The following is a 15646-nucleotide window of genomic DNA, read 5'->3' as shown; positions in this document are numbered from 1 at the left end:
TGCCAGGAAGAGGGTATTGATCGTGAGGAGGCCTTTGCCGTCATTAGGATCCTTTTTGCCTTTGCTGCTTCAAAGGGTTTTAATATTTTTCAACTGGATGTCAAAAGTGCCTTTTGAGTGGGTATATAGAGGAAGAGGTCTATGTCAGGCAGCCCCCTGTTTTTGAGAATTCCATGTTCCAAACCATGCTTTTAAATTCAAAAAAACTTTGCATGGTTTGAAACAAGCCCCTAGAGCATGATACGAGCATTTGAAATCTTTCTTGCTTTTAAAGGGTTTTAAAATGGTCTCTAGGAACAAAACTATTTTTCTCCTCAAGCATCACAGCGATATCCTTTTAGTCCAGATATACGTGGATGATATTATTTTTGGTGGCTCTTCTCATGCTCTTGTTTCTAAGTTTTCAGATCTTATGAATAGGGAATTTGATATGAGCATGACTGGTGAGCTAAACTTCTTTCTTGGTTTGCAAATCAAGCAGGCCCAAGCGGGACCTTTATGCATCAAGGAAAGTATATAAAGGGCGTCCTAAAGTAGTTCGACATGGGCGAGGTCAAGCCACTTTTGACACCCATGTCCACCACGATAGTGCTTGATGATGATGATGATGGTGAGCACGTGGACCAGAAAGAGTACAAGAGCATGATTGGATCCCTCCTGTACTTTACAATGATGAGGCCAGACATGCACTTTACAGTGTGCTTGTGCGCTTGTTTCTAGGCCTCCCCACGTACTTCTCACAAACAAATTGTGAAACGGTTATGAGGTACCTATGCTTTACTCATGAGTTTGGTTTTGATACTCGTCTTCTTCTGTTCTATCTTTGTGTCGTTATTCTAATGTTGATTTTATGGGATGTCGCTTGGAGCGCAAGTCTACTTCTAGGACTTGACGTTTTTTGGGGACTTTGTTGGTTTCCTAGTATTCGCATAAACAATATAGCGTTGCTCAGTCTACTACATAGACTGAGTATGTCGCTCCTGCTAGCTGTTCCTCGTAGTTGTTATGTGTCGGTACCCTGAATATGGGGTACCCAGTTGTTGGGGACTTGTTCTCAAATGCTAAGAATTAAGAACAAGGCAACATAAAAAGTGTTAAATATTAAGGTCCTTCGTCCTTCAAGACATTATGTCCCTTCGGATATAATGAATTCCGGACGAAGGTTACGAAGGAAAAACCTTCGTAAGCACAATAAATGATAATGAAGAATTCATATACGAAATAAAAAAATGATATAAACATTATTATCAATTTGTTTTTATTTGCATTATCATATTCATAATAACAAACTATAGATGTACCTTTGGTTTGACGGAAAGTAAAGGTACAGGCGTGATGCAAAAAGCGAATGTCAAATCAGCGTGAACAGTACGGGAGTACTGTTCATCTATTTATAGGCAAGGGACGCAGCCCATGCAGAATTACATTCATGCCCTTTACATTTATCAATAACTCTATAGTAATTCTTCGAGGTCTAATTTGCCTTTTCATCTTTAAGTCGGTTCCTCTTTTCTGCTGTCATGCCGAAGCTTTTCTACGCACAACTTCGTGATCGTCTAGACCTCGTCATAATCATCTTTCGTTTCGCTTTAGGCTTCGTCCTGACCATGCTCTTGTATACTCATGACCCAATTCCGAAGATACCTGTTCACATATTTCACTTGGAAAACATTGTCAAATCATGTTTTTGAGGACCTTCGGAAGCCGAAGGCCCCCAACACCAGTCCTGCTATGTCAAGGTGAAACCCCAATGGCCGCCATTGAGGATTTCACGGGCAACTAGCCCCGCACAGGGTTAAGGCCCACTATATGGAGTCGTGGCCAGGCCAGGCTCGTCTCCTGGGTAGAGACGGCAATGGGTACCCACGACCCGATACTCGATGGGTATTTACTCCATTAGGGTATGTATGTGGGCTAAATATTCTATCCGTGGGTCTGTTATTGGGCAAAAATCTTCATCCAATAGGTAAACGGGTATTAGAACGTTCTACCTTCACCCATACCCGTTAACCCGTGGATATAAAATACCCAATATAAACTTAGCCCAAGCATGAACTTGGACTTAAGTCATCCATCTTTTTTACTATTTAACAACCTTTTAGGCCATAATGTCATAGAAGGCTTAACGACAATTTAATGACCATATAATGGAACATGTAATGTGCTATGTAGTACTGTCCTATTGTTACTACTTTATCCAATTATCTTTGGTGTGTTGAATGGATGGTTAAATGATGCTAGAAATTTTGTAATGGTATTTAGATGGATATACTTAACATTTGTATAATATAATTGTCGGGGACCATAATTAGGGGAACCCTCAAGACTCCTAATTCTCAGCTGGTAACCCCCATCAGCACAAAGCTGCAAAGGCCTGATGGGTGCGATTAAGTCAGGGATCGATCCATTCGAGGGACTCGATCACGCCTCGCCCGAGCCTAGCCTCGGGCAAGGGCAGCCGACCCCGGAGGATCTCCGTCTCGCCCGAGGCCCCCCTCCAGCGACGAACATACTTCTAGCTCGCCCGAGGCCCAGTCTTCGCCAAGAAGCAACCCTGGCCAAGTCGCCACGCCAATCGACCAAATCGCAGGGGCATTTAATGCAAAGGTGGCCTGACACCTTTATCCTGACGCACGCCCTTCAGTCGATAGAGCCGAAGTGACCGCAGTCACTTCGCCGCTCCACTGACCGGCCTGACAGAAGGACAGCGCCGCCTGCGCCGCTCCGACTGCTGCGCCACTCGACAGAGTGAGGCTGAAAGGCAGTCAGGCCCGGCCTCAGGCACGCCCGACCCAGGGCTCGGACTCGGGCTCAGCCCCGGAAGACGGCGAACTCCGCTCCGCCCGACCCAGGGCTCGGACTCGGGCTCAGCCCCTGAAGACGACGAACTCCACTCCGCCCGACCCAGGGCTTGGACTCGGGCTCAGCCCCGGAAGACGGCGAACTCCGCTCCGCCCGACCTAGGGCTCGGACTCGGGCTCAGCCCCGGAAGACGGCGAACTCCGCTCCGCCCGACCCAGGGCTCGGACTCGGGCTCAGCCCCTGAAGACGACGAACTCCGATCCGCCCGACCCCAGGGCTCGGACTCGGGCTCAGCCCCGGAAGACGACGAACTCCGCTTCGCCCGACCCAGGGCTCGGACTCAGCCCTGGCCTCAGCCGACGGTCTCCGTCTCGCCCGACCCAGGGGCTCGGACTCGACCTCGGCCATGGAAGACAGACTCGACCTCGACCTCGGAGGAGCCTCCACATCGCCCAACCTAGGGCGCAGACCGTCCACGTCAACGGGAGGCGCCATCATTTCCCTACCCCAAGCTGACTCAGGCTACGGGAAACAAGACCGATGTCCCATCTGGCTCGCTCTGCCAGACAAGCAATGATGGCGCCCCGCACGCTCTATGACGATAGCAGCTCTCAGCCCCCTTACGAAAGCAAGAGGACGTCAGCAAGGACTCGACAGCCCCGACAGCTGTCCTTCCGCCAGGCTCCAGCGCTCCTCCGACGGCCACGACACCACACGAACCGGGTGCCAAAACCTCTCCGGCTGCCACAATGGCATGTACTTAGGGCGCTAGCTCTCCTCCGCTAGACACGTTAGCACTCTGCTACATCCCCATTGTACACCTGGATCCTCTCCTTACACCTATAAAAGGAAGGACTAGGGCCCTCTTACAGAAGGTTGGCTGCGCGGGAAGAGGACGGGACGGGCGCTCGCGTGAGGCCGCTCGCTCCCTCTCCCGCGTGGACGCTTGTAACCCCCTACTGCAAGCGCACCCGACCTGGGCGCGGGACGAACACGAAGGCCGCGGGATTTCCACCTCTCTCACGCCCGTCTCCGGCTGCCTTTTTCCCCCCTTCGCACTCGGCCTCGCGCCGACCCATCTGGGCTGGGGCACGCGGCGACATTTCACTCGTCGGCCCAGGGACCCCCCGGTCTCGAAACACCGATAGTTGGCGCGCCAGGTAGGGGCCTGCTGCGTGTTGACGAACAGCTTCCCGTCAAGCTCCAGATGGGCAGTCTCCAGCAACCTCTCCAGCCCGGGACGGTGCTCCGTTTCAGGAGTCTTGAGTTCATGCCCCTCGACGGCAGCTACGACATGATACTCCTTCCCCCGCCGTGCGACAATGACAATGGCGGCCGACAGCCCGCCCGCCGGCGGTGGAATCGACGACGTCTTCCCCGCGTGGTGGAAGAACAACATTCGAGCTCACCCCGTCCTCTCCCCCGCCGACGGAGGAGGAGGCGGGGCAACCAAGGCCAAGCAGGAGGCGACCCTTCGTCGGCTGTCGAGCAAGTCGACGGCGCCGGCGCCCCAACGGGGGGCGCGTCGGGCATCGACCTCGCGTTTGAGACGAAGACGAGCGCCGTCTCCCCGCAACACGCCAATTCCGAGCAAACGGACGACGCCAGCACGCTCGCGAAAGGCTTGCTGGGACGTCGCCCTCGTACCTGAGACGACGGTGCAGTCAGTCCCTGACGTGACTTCATCACCGCCCGTCGACCAAGAGGTACCGACCGATTCCCATCTCACGCCCCTTGGATTCAGCCTCGACCTGCCAAGCGGCTTCGCTTTGGCGGACGCTCTTGTAGAGGCGAGTCCAAACCCTCTGGGGTATCGTATGCGGTCACCCTGGGACCGGCTGACGGACGTCTCGACCTACGGGCCCTCGGGGTCCGAGGAAGATGATGAGCCCGACTTCTGTTGGGATTTCTCCGGACTTGGTAACCCCAGTGCCATGTGGGACTTCATGACCGCATGCGACTACTGCCTTTCCGATTGTTCCGACGGTAGCCGCAGCCTCGGCGACGAGAACTGCGGCCCAAGTCGTGAATGTTTCCATGTCGATCTAGGGGGTCCCTCCGAAGGCAACCATCTCGGTATGCCGGAGAACGGTGATCTCCCTAGGCCTGTGCCTCGCGTTGACATCCTACGGGAGCTAGCTGTGGTCCCCGTTCAGGCGGGGGGTCATGACCCACAGCTTGAGCAAATCTGCGGGGTGCAAGCCAGGCTCGACGAGGGAGCAGGAGCACTTGAGCCGATCCGTCGGGACGTCGGGCAGGAATAGGCGGGCCAGCCTCCAGTCGGAGAAATGCGTCATCTACCCCAGGGTATCCAGCACCGCATCACCGACAATGTCAGGGTAAGGCCGCCACCCGCTTCCAGTGGGGTCGGCCAGAACCTGACTGCAGCGGCAATGCTTCTCCACGCGATGCCGGAGCCATCAACCACCGAGGGGCGGCGAATCCAGGGAGAGCTCAAGAATCTCCTAGAGGGCGCCGCGGTCCAACGGGCCGAAAGCTCCGCCTCCCGAAGGCAGGGGTACCCCTCGGAACATCGCGCCGCGACTTCCCGATTCATGCGGGAAGCCTCGGTCCACACCAGGCGCACGCGCAACACAGCGCCTGCGGCCCCGGGTCGCCTCGGCAACGAGCACCATCACCGCGACCGTCGGGCCCACCTTGACGAGAGGGTGCGCCGAGGCTACCACCCCAGGCGTGGAGGACGCTATGACAGCGGGGAGGATCGGAGTCTGAAAGGGAAATGTGCCCTTGGGCCATTTCTAAGTGTTTTGGTGATTTAGTGTCCAACATAAGTGTCTAAGTCTAAAAAGGTGGACAAAGTACAAATCAAGAATAAAGGTGTGTTTCTCAGACTTAGTACATTGTTTTATGGACTAATGTATTGTGTCTAAGTGCTGGAAACAGGAAAAATCCAATTGGAAATGTCTTGGCTCGAGCAGCCAAGAATCTGCTGAGTCTGGGAGCACTGGACTGTCCGGTGGTGCACCGGACAGTGTCCGGTGCGCCAGGCTGGCTCGAGCGAAGTGGCCGCTCTCGGGAATTCACCGGCGACGTACGGCTAAAATTCACCGGACTGTCCGGTGTGCACCGGACTGTCCGGTGAGCCAACGGTCGGCCGCGCAATCTGCGCGAGACACGTGGTTGAGCCAACGGCTAGAAGATGGCACCGGACTGTCCGGTGTGCACCGGACATGTCCGGTGCGCCAACGGCTCCAAGTCTGCCAACGGTCGGCTTCGCTATTTAAGGAAGGAAATCAGGCACCGGATAATGTCCGGTGTGCACCGGACTGTCCGGTGCCCCCGATGACAGAAGGCAAGAATGGCTTTCCAGATTTGTGCTCAACGGCTCCTAGCTGCCTTGGGGCTATAAAAGGGACCCTAGGCGCATGGAGGAGAACACCAAGCATCCTTTGAGCATTGTTGATCACTCACACTTCATTCTTGCGCACTTGTTCGACATTCTAGTGATTTGAGCTCCGTTCTAGTGTGCTAGTCTCTTGAGCTCAAGTCTGGGTTTTGTGTGTGCGTATTCGCTGTGATCTTTGTGTCGTGTGTGAGTTGGTAATCCCTCCCTTGCTCCGTGATTCTTTGTGAACATCTTTTGTAAGGGCGAGAGGCTCCAAGCTGTGGAGATTCCTCGGAAGTGGGATTAAGAAAAGCAAAGCAACACCGTGGTATTCAAGTTGGTCTTTGGACCGCTTGAGAGGGGTTGATTGCAACCCTCGTCCGTTGGGACGCCACAACATGGAGTAGACAAGCGTTGGTCTTGGCCGAACCACGGGATAACCACCGTGCCATCTCTGTGATTGATATCTCTTGGTTATTGTGTTGTGTTGAGATCCTTCTCTAGCCACTTGGCAAATTACTGTGCTAACAATTAATCAAGTTTTGTGGCTTAAGATTTTGAAGTGTTACAGGATCACCTATTCACCCCCCCTCTAGGTGCTCTCAATTGGTATCAGAGTCGTTCTCTTCAAGAAAGGGACTAACCACCCGAAGAGATGGATCCTAAGGGCAAGGGGATGGTGATCAACGACAAGGAGAAGGAGACCTTCGTCAACGAGCCCAATGATGACAAGCCCACCGACTCGGGCTCGGGCCACAAAAGAAAAGACGGGAGGAAGAAGAAGACAAGGCGCATCAAGGAAATTGTCTACTACGACAGCGACGAATCTTCCTCCTCTCAAAAGGACGACGACGACCACGATAGACGAAAGACGATTAACTCAAACTTTTCTTTCGATTATTCGCGCATCCCGCATAGTTCAAATGCTCAATTGCTCCCCATTCCACTTGGCAAGCCCCCTCACTTTGATGGAGAGGACTACGGATTTTGGAGCCACAAAATGCGTACTCACCTGTTTTCTCTCCATCCAAGCATTTGGGAGATTGTGGAAAGTGGAATGAAATTTGATAGCTCGGATAGCCCTGTGTTTATTAATGAACAGATTCATAAAAATGCACAAGCTACTACTGTGTTGCTAGCCTCTTTGTGCAGGGACGAGTATCACAAGGTGAGCGGCTTGGACAATGCCAAGCAGATCTGGGACACCCTCAAGATCTCTCATGAGGGAAACGACGTCACCTTGCTCACCAAAATGGAGTTGGTGGAAGGCGAGCTTGGACGGTTCGCGATGATAAGGGGCGAGGAGCCGACACAAACATACAACCGGCTCAAGACCCTTATCAACAAAATAAGGAGCTACGGGAGCACGCGATGGACGGACCACGACGTCGTCCGCCTAATGCTAAGGTCATTTACCGTTCTTGATCCTCATTTGGTGAACAATATTCGTGAAAAATCCCAGGTACACCAAGATGTCGCCCGAAGAAGTTCTTGGGAAATTCGTTAGCGGGCGAATGATGATCAAGGAGGCGAGGTACGTGGACGACGCCTTGAATGGTCCGATCAACGAGCCGCAACCCCTTGCTCTCAAGGCAACACGAAGCAAGGAGGCGCTACCTAGCAAGGTGGCACAGATTGAGGCGGCCGGACTTAATGATGAAGAGATGGCTCTCATCATCAAAAGATTCAAGACGGTGCTTAAAGGTCACAAGGGACAGCCAAGCAAGACCAAAGCCAAGGGGAAGCGCTCATGCTTCAAATGCGGTAAGCTTGGTCATTTTATTGCTAACTGTCCCGACAATGATAGTGATCAGGATCAAGGGAACAAGAGGGAGAAAAAGAAGAACTATAAGAAGGCAAAGGGCGAGGCTCATCTTGGCAAGGAGTGGGATTCGGACTGCTCCTCGTCCGACTCCGACAATGAGGGACTCGCCGCCACTGCCTTCAACAAGTCATCCCTCTTCCCCAACGAGCGTCACACTTGCCTCATGGCAAGGGAGAAGAAAGTAAGCACTCATAATACTAGTACTTATGCTTCTTCAAGTGAGGATGAGTCTAGTGATGATGATGAGATAGATTACTCATGCTTATTCAAGGGATTAGATAGAACTAAGGTAGACAAAATTAATGAATTGATTGATGCCTTGAATGATAGGAATATACTGTTAGAAAAGCAAGAGGATTTGTTGTATGAAGAACATGATAAATTTGTAGAAGCTCAGAAATCTCTTGCTCTAGAAATTAAGAGGAATGAAATGCTCTCTAGTGAATTATCTTCTTGTCATGAAACTATTGCTAAGTTAAAAAGTTTTAATGATGATTTAAATGCTAAACTAGAAGTAGCTAGTAAATCTAATTCTTGTGTAGAAATTGTTAAAACTTGTAATAGGTGTAAAGATTTTGACATTGATGCTTGTAGTGATCATTTAGTTTCAATTTCTAAATTAAATGAGAAATTAGCTAGTCTTAATGCCCAACTTAAGACTAGCAAGAATGAATTTGACAAGCTAAAATTTGCAAGGGATGCCTACACGATTGGTAGACACCCCTCAATTAAGGATGGACTTGGCTACAAGAGGGAAGCCAAGAACTTGACAAGCCATAAGGCTCCCATCTCCGCCAAGGAGAAAGGAAAGGCCCCTATGGCTAGTAGTGTGAAAAAGAACCATGCTTTTATGTACCATGATAGGAGACAATCTAGAAATGCTTATAGGAGTTGTAATGCATATAATGCCTTTGATTCTCATGCCATGTTTGCTTCTAGTTCTTCTTATGTGCATGATAGAAATGTTGGTAGGAGAAATGTTGTTCATAATTTGCCTAGGAGAAATGTTGTTAATGTTCCTAGGAAAGTAAATGAACCTTCTACAATATATCATGCTTTAAATGCTTCTTTTGCTATTTGTAGAAAGGATAGGAAGATAGTTGCTAGAAAATTAGGGGCAAGATGCAAGGGAGACAAAACTTGCATTTGGGTCCCTAAGGATATTTGTGCTAACCTTGCAGGACCCAACATGAGTTGGGTACCTAAGACCCAAGCCTAAATTTGCCTTGCAGGTTTATGCATCCGGGGGTTCAAGCTGGATTATTGACAGCGGATGCACAAACCATATGACGGGGGATAAGAAGATGTTCACCTCCTACGTCAAAAACAAAGATTCCCAAGATTCAATAATATTCGGTGATGGGAATCAAGGCAAGGTAAAAGGGTTAGGTAAAATTGCAATCTCAAATGAGCACTCTATCTCTAATGTGTTTTTAGTAGAGTCTCTTGGATATAATTTGCTATCTGTTAGTCAATTATGCAATATGGGATATAACTGTTTGTTTACAAATGTAGATGTGTCTGTCTTTAGAAGATGTGATGGTTCACTAGCTTTTAAGGGTGTACTAGACGGCAAGCTTTACCTAGTTGATTTTGCAAAAGAAGAGGCCGGTCTAGATGCATGCTTAATGGCTAAGACTTGCATGGGCTGGCTGTGGCATCGCCGCTTAGCACATGTGGGGATGAAGAACCTCCACAAGCTTCTAAAGGGAGAACATGTGATAGGTCTAACCAATATTCACTTCGAAAAAGATAGACCTTGTGCAGCTTGTCAAGCAGGGAAACAAGTGGGAGGCTCTCATCACACCAAAAATGTGATGACAACATCAAGACCCCTGGAGCTGCTACATATGGACCTCTTCGGACCCGTCGCCTATCTGAGCATAGGAGGAAGATAAGTCTGAAACCCAAGGGACCCTCAAGCGCTTCCTAAGGAGAGCTCAAAATGAGTTTGAGCTCAAGGTGAAGAAGATAAGGAGCGACAACGGGTCCGAATTCAAGAACCTTCAAGTGGAAGAGTTCCTTGAGGAGGAGGGGATCAAGCACGAGTTCTCCACTCCCTACACACCTCAGCAAAATGGTGTGGTAGAGAGGAGGAACATGACGCTCATAGATATGGCGAGGACTATGCTTGGAGAATTCAAGACCCCCGAGTGCTTTTGGTCGGAAGCCGTGAACACGGCTTGTCACGCCATCAACAGGGTCTACCTTCACCGCCTCCTCAAGAAGACGTCGTATGAGCTGCTAACCGGTAACAAACCTAATGTATCGTATTTTCGTGTTTTTGGGAGTAAATGCTACATTCTAGAGAAGAAGGGTAGGAATTCCAAATTTGCTCCCAAAGCCGTAGAAGGGTTTTTATTAGGTTATGATTCAAATACAAAGGCGTATAGGGTCTTCAACAAATCATCGGGTTTGGTTGAAGTCTCTAGCGACGTTGTATTTGATGAGACTAATGGCTCTCCAAGAGAGCAAGTTGTTGATCTTGATGATGTAGATGAAGAAGACGTTCCAACGGTCGCGATACGCACCATGGCGATTGGAGATGTACGGCCTCAAGAACATTTGGAGCAAGATCAACCGTCTTCCTCAACTATGGTGCATCCCCCAACCCAAGGTGACGAACAGGTACCTCAAGTGGAGGCGCATGATCAAGGGGGAGCACAGGATGTTCAAGTTGAAGAGGAAGAAGCACTTCAGGCACCTCTAACCCAAGTTCGAGCGACGATTCAAAGGGATCATCCCATCGACCAGATATTGGGTGATATTAGCAAGGGAGTAACTACTCGCTCGAGATTAGTTATTTTTTGTGAGCATTACTCTTTTGTCTCTTCTATTGAGCCTTTCAGGGTAGAAGAGGCCTTGCTAGATCCGGACTGGGTGTTGGCCATGCAGGAGGAACTCAACAACTTCAAGCGCAATGAAGTTTGGACACTGGTGCCTCGTCCCAAGCAAAATGTTGTGGGAACCAAGTGGGTGTTCCGCAACAAACAGGACGAGCACGGGGTGGTGACGAGGAACAAGGCTCGACTTGTGGCAAAAGGTTATGCCCAAGTCGCAGGTTTGGACTTTGAGGAGACGTTTGCTCCTGTGGCTAGGCTAGAGTCAATTCGCATCTTGCTAGCATATGCCGCTCACCATTCTTTCAGGTTGTACCAAATGGATGTGAAGAGCGCTTTCCTCAACGGGCCGATCAAGGAGGAGGTGTACGTGGAGCAACCCCCTGGCTTCGAGGATGAACGGTACCCCGACCACGTGTGTAAGCTCTCTAAGGCGCTCTATGGACTTAAGCAAGCCCCAAGAGCATGGTATGAATGCCTTAGAGACTTTTTAATTGCTAATGCTTTCAAGGTTGGGAAAGCCGATCCAACTCTTTTTACTAAGACTTGCGATGGTGATCTTTTTGTGTGCCAAATTTATGTCGACGACATAATATTTGGTTCTACTAACCAAAAGTCTTGTGAAGAGTTTAGCAGGGTGATGACGCAGAAATTCGAGATGTCGATGATGGGCGAGTTGACCTACTTCCTTGGGTTCCAAGTGAAGCAACTCAAGGACGGCACCTTCATCTCCCAAACGAAGTACACACAAGATTTGCTAAAGAGGTTTGGGATGAAGGACGCCAAGCCCGCAAAGACGCCGATGGGAACCGACGGACACACCGACCTCAACAAAGGAGGGGGAGCTGTGCTACAACTTGACCCTTTGAGACTAACCATGTACTTGAGTTTGGTTGTTTTAGTCTCCAAGGAGAATTGAAAGGGAAAAGGTGGACTTGGACCATGCAAGACTTCCAATGCACTCCGATGAGAAAGAGTAACTTTTCCAGGTTCATCTTTATACTCCTATTGCCTTTGTGTTCTTATTTGAAAATTTTGGTGAGCCAATGGGGTTAAAGGGCCAAGATTGATCCCGTTTTGGTGCTTGATGCCAAAGGGGGAGAAAATAAAGGCCAAAGCAATAAATGGATCAGCTACCACTTGAGAAATTTTGAAAATAGTAGATTAGAGCTTTTGGTTTGACAAAACTCTTTTATTGTCTTTTATGTCAAAAGTTGGCCTCTTGTGGGGAGAAGTGTTGATTATGGGAAAAAGGGGGAGTTTTTGAAATCCTTGATCAAATTTCTTTGGAAAACCTCTCTTTATGTCTCTACAAGTGGTTTTGACTTAGAGATAGGAATTTGAGTTTTGATTTGCAAAAACAAACCAAGTGGTGGCATAGAGTGATCCATATATGTCAAGTTGAATCAAAACAATTTTGAGTTCTTATTTGAATTGTTTTTGTACTTGTTCTACTTGCTTTATGTTGTGTTGGCATAAATCACCAAAAAGGGGGAGATTGAAAGGGAAATGTGCCCTTGGGCCATTTCTAAGTGTTTTGGTGATTTAGTGTCCAACATAAGTGTCTAAGTCTAAAAAGGTGGACAAAGTACAAATCAAGAATAAAGGTGTGTTTCTCAGACTTAGTACATTGTTTTATGGACTAATGTATTGTGTCTAAGTGCTGGAAACAGGAAAAATCCAATTGGAAATGTCTTGGCTCGAGCAGCCAAGAATCTGCTGAGTCTGGGAGCACCGGACTGTCCGGTGGTGCACCGGACAGTGTCCGGTGCGCCAGGCTGGCTCGAGCGAAGTGGCCGCTCTCGGGAATTCACCGGTGACGTACGGCTAAAATTCACCGGACTATCCGGTGTGCACCGGACTGTCCGGTGAGCCAACGGTCGGCCGGGCCAACGGTCGGCCGCGCAATCTGCGCGAGACACGTGGTTGAGCCAACGCTAGAAGATGGCACCGGACATGTCCGGTGCGCCAACGGCTCCGAGTCTGCTAACGGTCGGCTTCGCTATTTAAGGAAGGAAATCAGGCACCGGACAGTGTCCGGTGTGCACCGGACTGTCCGGTGCCCCCGATGACAGAAGGCAAGAATGGCTTTCCAGATTTGTGCTCAACGGCTCCTAGCTGCCTTGGGGCTATAAAAGGGACCCCTAGGCGCATGGAGGAGAACACCAAGCATCCTTTGAGCATTGTTGATCACTCACACTTCATTCTTGCGCACTTGTTCGACATTCTAGTGATTTGAGCTCCGTTCTAGTGTGCTAGTCTCTTGAGCTCAAGTCTGGGTTTTGTGTGTGCGTATTCGCTGTGATCTTTGTGTCGTGTGTGAGTTGGTAATCCCTCCCTTGCTCCGTGATTCTTTGTGAACATCTTTTGTAAGGGCGAGAGGCTCCAAGCTGTGGAGATTCCTCGCAAGTGGGATTAAGAAAAGCAAAGCAACACCGTGGTATTCAAGTTGGTCTTTGGACCGCTTGAGAGGGGTTGATTGCAACCCTCGTCCGTTGGGACGCCACAACGTGGAGTAGGCAAGCGTTGGTCTTGGCCGAACCACGGGATAACCACCGTGCCATCTCTGTGATTGATATCTCTTGGTTATTGTGTTGTGTTGAGATCCTTCTCTAGCCACTTGGCAAATTACTGTGCTAACAATTAATCAAGTTTTGTGGCTTAAGATTTTGAAGTGTTACAGGATCACCTATTCACCCCCCCTCTAGGTGCTCTCAGAGTCCCTCGCCCGAACCACCCGGTCCGCAGGCTTTCAGCCGCGCCATACGACGGGCGTTGTTCCCGACCCGGTTCCGACCCCCGACTACTATCACAAAGTACTCGGGGGAGACGAGACCGGAACTGTGGCTCGCGGACTACCGGCTGGCCTACCAACTGGGTGGAACGGACGATGACAACCTCATCATCCGTAACCTCCCCCTGTTCCTCTCCGACACCGCTCGCGCCTGGTTGGAGCACCTGCCTCCGGGGCAGATCTCCAACTGGGACGACCTGGTCCAAGCCTTCGCCGACAATTTCCAGGGCACGTACGTACGCCCTGGAAACTCCTGGGACCTCCGAAGCTGCCGGCAGCAGCCGGGAGAGTCTCTCCGGGACTACATCCGGCGATTCTCGAAGCAGCGCACCGAGCTGCCCAACATCACCGATTCGGATGTCATCGACGCGTTCCTCGCCGGCACCACTTGCCGCGACCTGGTGAGCAAGCTGGGTCGCAAGACCCCCACCAGGGCGAGCGAGCTGATGGACATCGCCACCAAGTTCGCCTCTGGCCAGGAGGTGGTTGAGGCTATCTTCCGGAAGGACAAGCAGCCCCAGGGCCGCCCTCCTGAAGATGCCCCCGAGGCGTCAACTCAGCGCGGCGCCAAGAAGAAGGGCAAGAAGAAGTCGCAAGCGAAACGCGACGCCGCCGACGCGGACCTTGTCGCCGCCACCGAGTACAAGAACCCTCGGAAACCCCCCGGAGGTGCCAACCTCTTCGACAAGATGCTCAAGGAGCCGTGCCCCTATCATCAGGGGCCCGTCAAGCACACCCTTGAGGAGTGCGCTATGCTTCGGCGCCACTTTCATAGGGCCGGGCCACCCGCGGAGGGTGGCAGGGCTCGTGACGACGACAAGAAGGAAGATCACCAGGCAGGAGAGTTCCCCGAGGTCCGCGACTGCTTCATGATCTACGGTGGGCAAGCGGCGAACGCCTCGGCTCGACACCGCAAGCAAGAGCGTCGGGAGGTCTATTCGGTGAAGGTGGCGGCGCCAGTCTACCTGGACTGGTCCGACAAGCCCATCACCTTCGACCAAGCCGAACACCCCGACCACGTGCCGAGCCCGGGGAAATACCCGCTCGTCGTCGACCCCGTCATCGGCGATGTCAGGCTCACCAAGGTCCTCATGGACGGAGGCAGCAGCCTCAACATCATCTACGCCGATACCCTCGGGCTCCTGCGTGTTGATCTGTCCTCGGTCCGGGCAGGCGCTGCGCCTTTCCACGGGATCATCCCCGGGAAGCACGTCCAGCCCCTCGGACAACTCGACCTTCCCGTCTGCTTCGGAACGCCCTCCAACTTCCGAAGGGAGACCCTCACGTTCGAGGTGGTCGGGTTCCGAGGAACCTACCACGCGGTACTGGGGAGGCCATGCTACGCGAAGTTCATGGCCGTCCCCAACTACACCTACCTCAAGCTCAAGATGCCGGGCCCCAACGGGGTCATCACCGTCGGCCCCACGTACAAACATGCGTTCGAATGCGACGTGGAGTGCGTGGAGTGCGCCGAGGCCCTCGCCGAATCCGAGGCCCTCATCGCCGACCTGGAGAGCCTCTCTAAAGAGGTGCCATACGTGAAGCGTCACGCCGGCAACTTCGAGCCAGCGGAGATGGTTAAGTCCATCCCCCTCGACCCCAACAACGACGCCTCCAAGCAGATCCGGATCGGCTCCGAGCTCGATCCCAAATAGGAAGCAGTGCTCGTCGACTTTCTCCGCGCGAACGCCGACGTCTTCGCGTGGAGTCCCTCGGACATGCCCGGCATACCGAGGGATGTCGCCGAGCACTCGCTGGATATCCGAGCCGGAGCCCGACCCGTCAAGCAGCCTCTGCGCCGATTCGACGAAGAAAAGTGCAGCGCCATAGGCGAGGAGATCCACAAGCTAATGGCGACAGGGTTCATCAAAGAGGTATTCCATCCCGAATGGCTTGCCAACCCTGTGCTTGTGAGAAAGAAAGGAGGGAAATGGCGGATGTGTGTAGACTACACTGGTCTAAACAAAGCATGTCCGAAGGTTCCCTACCCTCTGCCTCGCATCGATCAAATCGTGGATTCCACTGCTGGGTGTGAAACC

The sequence above is a fragment of the Zea mays genome, chromosome 7 (genome assembly GCF_902167145.1).
Source record: "Zea mays cultivar B73 chromosome 7, Zm-B73-REFERENCE-NAM-5.0, whole genome shotgun sequence".
In the NCBI taxonomy this organism is placed as follows: Eukaryota; Viridiplantae; Streptophyta; class Magnoliopsida; order Poales; family Poaceae; genus Zea; species Zea mays.
The sequence above is the reverse complement of the archived record's forward strand: the minus strand, read 5'-3'. Positions refer to the sequence as shown.